Source organism: Gossypium raimondii, chromosome 12, assembly GCF_025698545.1.
Source record: "Gossypium raimondii isolate GPD5lz chromosome 12, ASM2569854v1, whole genome shotgun sequence".
NCBI classification, from domain to species: domain Eukaryota; kingdom Viridiplantae; phylum Streptophyta; class Magnoliopsida; order Malvales; family Malvaceae; genus Gossypium; species Gossypium raimondii.
In genome coordinates, this window is record NC_068576.1 from 27,651,483 (window position 1) to 27,657,634 (window position 6,152).

Consider the following 6,152-nt stretch of genomic DNA (forward strand, 5'->3'; position numbering starts at 1 on the left):
GATAGAGATAGAGCTTTAAAACAGTATGCCGTGCCAATATTTCATGATCTTAATCCGGGTATCACGAGACCCAAAATTGAGGTACAACAGTTTGAGTTGAAGCTAGTCATGTTATAGATGCTTCAGACAGTGGGCCAATTCAGTGGAATGCCTATCGAAGATCCTCACCTACACTTAAGACTGTTTATGGAGGTGAGCAATTCTTTCAAGTTAGCCAGAGTACCCGGAGATGCATTACGATTGAAGCTGTTCCCATATTCACTAAAGGATAGAGCTTAAGCTTGGTTGAACTCATTACCACCAAATTCAATTTCAACATGGCAAGATTTAGCAGAAAAATTCCTTATGAAGTATTTCCCGCCTAGCAAGAATGCTAAGTTGAGGAACGAGATCACTGCTTTCCAACAAATGGATGATGAGTCATTGTATGAGGCATGGGAAAGGTACAAAGAATTATTACGGAAGTGCTCTCATCATGGAATCTCACATTGCATACAACTTGAGACATTTTATAATGGTCTCAATGCTCACACGAGGATGGTAGTGGACGTTTCTGCTAATGGTGCTCTCCTTTCTAAGTCTTATAATGAAGCTTATGAAACCATTGAGAGGATTGCCAGTAACAATTATTAATGGCCAACCAATTGAGCAACATCAGGAAGACGAGTCGCTAGAATACATGAAGTAGACGCTCTTACTTCACTCGCATCTCAAGTATCATCAATATCCTCAATGTCAAAAAATCTTACTACTAATGGGTGTAATAGTTTTGCAGTACAGCCACTGAATCAATTTGAAAATGTAGCCTGTGTTTATTGTGGGGAAGGACATTTGTTCGAAGAATGTCCATCGAACCCTAAATCTGTGTATTACATGGGTAACCAGAACCAGAACCGAGAAAGGCAAGGGCTACAATCCAATTTCTATAACCCATCATGGTGAAGCCACCTAAATTTTTCCTGGAGTAACCAAGGGGTAGGAACCAGTAACAATTATGTCCAACCTAGATCGACCTAGCCACCTAGTTTTTCCCAACAGGTTCAGAAACCAACCCAAGCTGAACCATCCAATAGCCTAAAGAATCTATTGAAGGCATAAATGGCAAAAAATAATGCCTCTCTAAGGAATTTGGAGAATTAAGTGGGCCAGCTTGCAAATGAACTCAAAAACCGACCACAAGGTGCTTTACCTAGTGATACGGAAAATCTGAGGAATTTAAGGAAGGAGCATTGTAAAGCGTTGACATTGAGGAGTGGAAAGACTTCAGAGCCCAATTCTATCGAAGTTGAGAAGGAGCCAGCTGACGCTCAAGGGTCAAAGGAAGTTCAACTGAGTGTTGAAATTCCAGTTTCACCGAAAATTGAATCTACAAAATCCGACAAGGTAACTTCTGAACCAATTATTTTGATAAACTAATAACTCCATTAGATATAGAATTTCCACAGAAAGCGAATCAATCAGTTCCAATAAAGAAACCTCCACCACCCTATCCTCAAAGACTTTAGAAGTAGAAGCAGGAAATTCAATTCAAAAAGTTCCTAAACGTACTCAAGCAACTTAATATCAACATCCCATTGGTTGAAGCACTTGAACAAATGCCGAACTACATTAAATTCATGAAGGATATCCTATCTAAAAAATAAAGGCTTGGAGAATTTGAGACAGTAGCCCTAACGAAGGAATGCAGAGCATATCTTCAAGACAAACTACCCCCAAAATTGAAGGATCCTTGATGTTTTACCATACCTTGCAATATTGGAGTAACATATTGTGGTAAGACATTATGTGACTTGGGTGCGAGTATCAACTTGATGCCCATGTCAATATTTAGGAAGTTGGGGATAGGTGAAGTTAGACCTACTACGGTTACACTTCAATTAGCAGATCGATCCTTAGCACATCCAGAAGGAAAAATCGAGGACGTATTGGTACGTGTAAACAAATTTATCTTTCCTACTGACTTTGTGATTCTAAACTTTGAAACAGACAAAGAGGTGCCAATCATCCTAGGAAGAGCATTCTTAGTAACCGGAAGGTTCTTTATTGATATGTAGAAGAGCGAGCTTACTATGCATGTTCAGGGTGACCAGGTAACATTTAAAGTTTTTAAGTCCATATGATTTCCTGACACAATTGATGATTGTTCAACAGTGCCCGATTTAGAGGATTTAATTGTGGAGAAGGAACTCAATTATGTTGAGGACCCATTGGAACAAATTTTGACATCAGATCCTCCAAATGATGAAAAGGAGGATGAATACTTAGCTTTGTTAGAAGCTAATCAAAGGGGATTTAATCCTCAATCCCGCTTTGAATCTTTAGAGTTAGAGAAAAGGGATTATACCCAACCAAAAGCGTCAATCGAGGAGCCACCTAAATTAGAATTGAAGGTACTTCCCTCACATTTGAAATATGTTTATTTAGGTAACTCTTCTACTCTACTTGTGATTGTTTCAGCAGAATTAAATACTGAGCAAGAAGAGAAACTCATCCTGGTGTTGAAACAATTCAAGAAGGCTATCGGATGGACCATAGCCGATATTTACGAAATTAGTCCATCTGTATGCATGCACAAGATTATCTTAGAAGATGGTGAAAAAGGGACGATTGATGGACAACGAAGACTGAACCCTATCATGAAGGACACATCGCTTAAATTTGATGAGGAGTGCTTAAGAGCTTTCAATGATTTGAAGAGTCGGTTAGTCTCGGCACCCATAATAGTCATACCAGATTAGGATTTGCCATTTGAATTGATGTGTGACGCAAGTGACTTTGCAATCGGAGCTGTCATGGGTCAGCGAAGGAACAAAGTTTTTCATCCAATCTACTATGCGAGTTGGACTCTGACAAGAGCTCAACTGAATTGCACGGTAATAGAAAAAGAGTTACTTACTATTGTGTTTGCTTTTGACAAGTTGTGATCTTATCTTGTAGGTACCAAAGTGACTGTTTATATGGACCACTCAGCAATTAAGTATTTACTTGCTAAGAAAGATGCTAAGCCGAGATTGATCCGATGGGTACTTCTACTTCAAGAGTTTGATCTAGAAATTCAAGATCGAAAGGGAGTGGAAAACCAAGTAGCAGACCACTTGTCCAGATAGGAGCCGCAAGAAGGGAACTCTCCTTTCATACCAATTCGAGAGACGTTTCCAGATGAATACATACTGAAGGTAAATCATGTCCATAATACCCCTTGGTTTGCTAATATTGCTAACTTTTTAGCTTGTGGTTTGATGCCGATTGATAAGACGTATCATCAAAAGAAAAAGTTTTTTCATGATGTGAAGTACTATTTCTGGGAAGAATCGTATTTGTTTAAAAAGTGTGCAGATCAAATGATCAAGAGATGCTTGGCAAAAGATGAAGTACATAAGATTTTATACCATTGTCACTCAGCTCTAAGTGGAGGACACTTCGGAGGTACACGTACTGCAGCCAAGGTATTGCAAGTCGGATTCTTTTGGCCAACACTATTCAAAGATGCATATGCTTATGTAAAGAGTTGTGATCGATGTCAAAGGGTCAGATATGTCACAAACAGAAATGAGATGCCTCGAACAAACATCATTGAAGTAGAATTATTCGATGTTTGGGGTATTGAATTTCTCGATCCTTTCCCTCCATCTTTTGGTCACAAGTACATATTAGTAGCAGTAGACTATGTGTCTAAGTAGGTTGAGGCAGAGGCATATCCGACAAACGATGCTAAGGTTGTAATAAAGTTTTTGCAGAAACATGTGTTCACAAGGTTTGGAACCCCAAGAGCCATCATCAGTGATGAAGGGTCCCATTTTGTGAACAAGTGGTTGAGATGGTTATTAGATAAACATAGAGTGAAACATAAGGTCGCTACAGCTTACCATCCGTAGACGAATGGGCAAGCCGAATTGGCAAACAAGGAGATCAAAGGCATACTTGAGAAGGTAGTTTGCCCAAGTCGACGAGATTGGTCCAAAAGACTGGATGGTGCTTTATGGGCTTACAGGACAGTATACAAGACACCTTTAGGGATTTCACCCTATAGGTTAGTCTTTGGGAAAGCTTTCCATATCCCTTGGAGTTAGAACACAAAGCTTACTGGGCTCTCCAACGACTCAACTTGGATTTTAAAAGTGCCAAAGAGAAACGGATGCTTCAACTTAATGAGTCAGAAGAATTTTGAATGTCTTCATACGAGAATGCCAAATTACTTAATGAGAGACTCAAGAAATGACATGACAAGCACATTCGAGTTCGAGAATTTGAAGCAGGTCAGCAAATATTGTTATTCAATCCCAAATTAAGGTTCTTTCTAGGTAAGTTAAAATCACGTTGGTCCGGTCCATTTATGATTCATCGAGTCTATCCATACAAAGTTGTTGAACTTCAAGGTAAGACAGGTAATTTTTGAGTTAATGCTCAACGCTAGAAACATTACTGGGAAGATAAAATTGAACGGAATCAAATCTCGTTCATTTTAATAGATATTTAATTTTTCTTGTTCTTCTATTTGAATAAATGATTTAAGGTATATTTTCGAGATTATTATGTTTAAATAAATTCTGTCTAGGAAATTAGAACTCAAGCGGGACCGCTTGTGACCTCTCCAATCTTTCCTGGGAATTATTCCCTAAATGACAAAATAAATTTTTAGTTTTTCAAATAAAAGGGTCAATTTTTATCCAAGTTTTATATTAATTTAATTTTTGAGAAAATAATTGTTACCATCTTATGATCATGTTAATTATGCCTCTCAAGAGAACTCGTGCATTTGCCCAAATTTATGAATCACAAAACAAGTTCCACTGTGAAGAAGCCAAAGCAAGATATGAGAGTATCTTCAAGAATCAATAGATGCATCCAGAGAAAGGTTTCACATTGAAAGAAAGCAACTATATTGGTTTTATGGCGCGTATTCGTCAGGTTGCTGAAACTCTCAACTGGAAATTGTTTTGTGAGAAGAGATCTAGTGTGGATGAGGAGTTAGTGCGCGAATTCTATGCAAATTTAACCTTAAGCGAGTTGACAGAAGTTCCAGTTCGTGGAATCAAGGTGCCAATAACTTCAAACGCTATTAATGAGTTCTTTGAATTGCCTGATTTCGAAAACGATGAATATTCCTCCTTGATGAGCAATATAAAGTCTTAAAATTTGCAAGAAATTCTCGAGGAACTTATAGTTCCAGGTTCTAAGTGGACTGTGTCAAAGCAAGGAATCCACACTTATCGAAGAGAATATTTGACACCACTTGCAAAGGTATGGTTCTACTTCATCCGATTCAGCCTTACGCCTAGCTCACATGGGACTACAATCTCATTAGAGTGAATGGTCTTATTATACTCGATTTTAATTGGAAAGACCGTTGATGTGGGAAAAATCATCCTGAGGGAAATACGGAATTGTGCCGTTAGACGTTCAAGTTCTGGCCCAGCTTACTTTCCCTTTACGATAACAATTCTGTGCTTGAAAGCTAAAATTCTTGCAAACGTAAAGAAGACAGGCTATAGCCAGGGCACAATCACAGATTGGGACCTCTATTGAATAGCTGGAGACTCTGTTCTACAGCAGCGAGTTGAAGAAAGTGAGGATCCTAAAAGAAGAAGAAGAAGAAGAAGAAGAAGAAGAAGAAAAAGAAGAAGAAGAAGAAGAAGAAGAAGAAGAAGAAGAAGAAGAAGAAAGTGAGGATCCCACAGAAGGGAAGGAGACGTGGACATATTGAATGGGAACGACCATACCTAAATCATTCAACCAGGAACTAATGCTGCCAAGAGAAAAAATGTGGATGAAATTTGTTTGCTTAAGAATATGGCCCATCATAGAGATGTCCGAGATTAGCCCAATTCAAGCCATCAAAACATATGAGGTCCTCTAAAAGAAGCAAATATGTATCGAAACATGGATATATAAAAACATTATTAACTGTGCAAGTGATATGACCACGCCCCTGGCACACTTTTGGACCAGCTCCCTAAGCGTTGCTTGCAAACCCATGCGAGCTAAATTAGTTCAATTCCATCTCGTTGAGCTCCGTTTAGCTCATTTCCAGCTTCATGAGCTCGAATAAGCTCAAAATCAGCTTGGTTTAATTTATGCATTTATTAGTTGATGGGCTAAATTAAATAAAATAGTTTAATTAGTTAATTCAGCTCAAAATAATTGTTAGTATT

General features: G+C 38.4%; 1 non-coding gene across 1 annotated transcript; it reads right to left on the reverse strand.

The window, feature by feature from the left end:
- Positions 1 to 375: 375 nt before the first annotated feature.
- On the reverse strand, positions 376 to 482 carry LOC128035683 (small nucleolar RNA R71). Its single transcript, XR_008192235.1, has one exon. It is a non-coding gene; the product is annotated as a small nucleolar RNA R71 (small nucleolar RNA).
- Between the last annotated feature and the right edge of the window lie 5,670 nt (positions 483 to 6,152).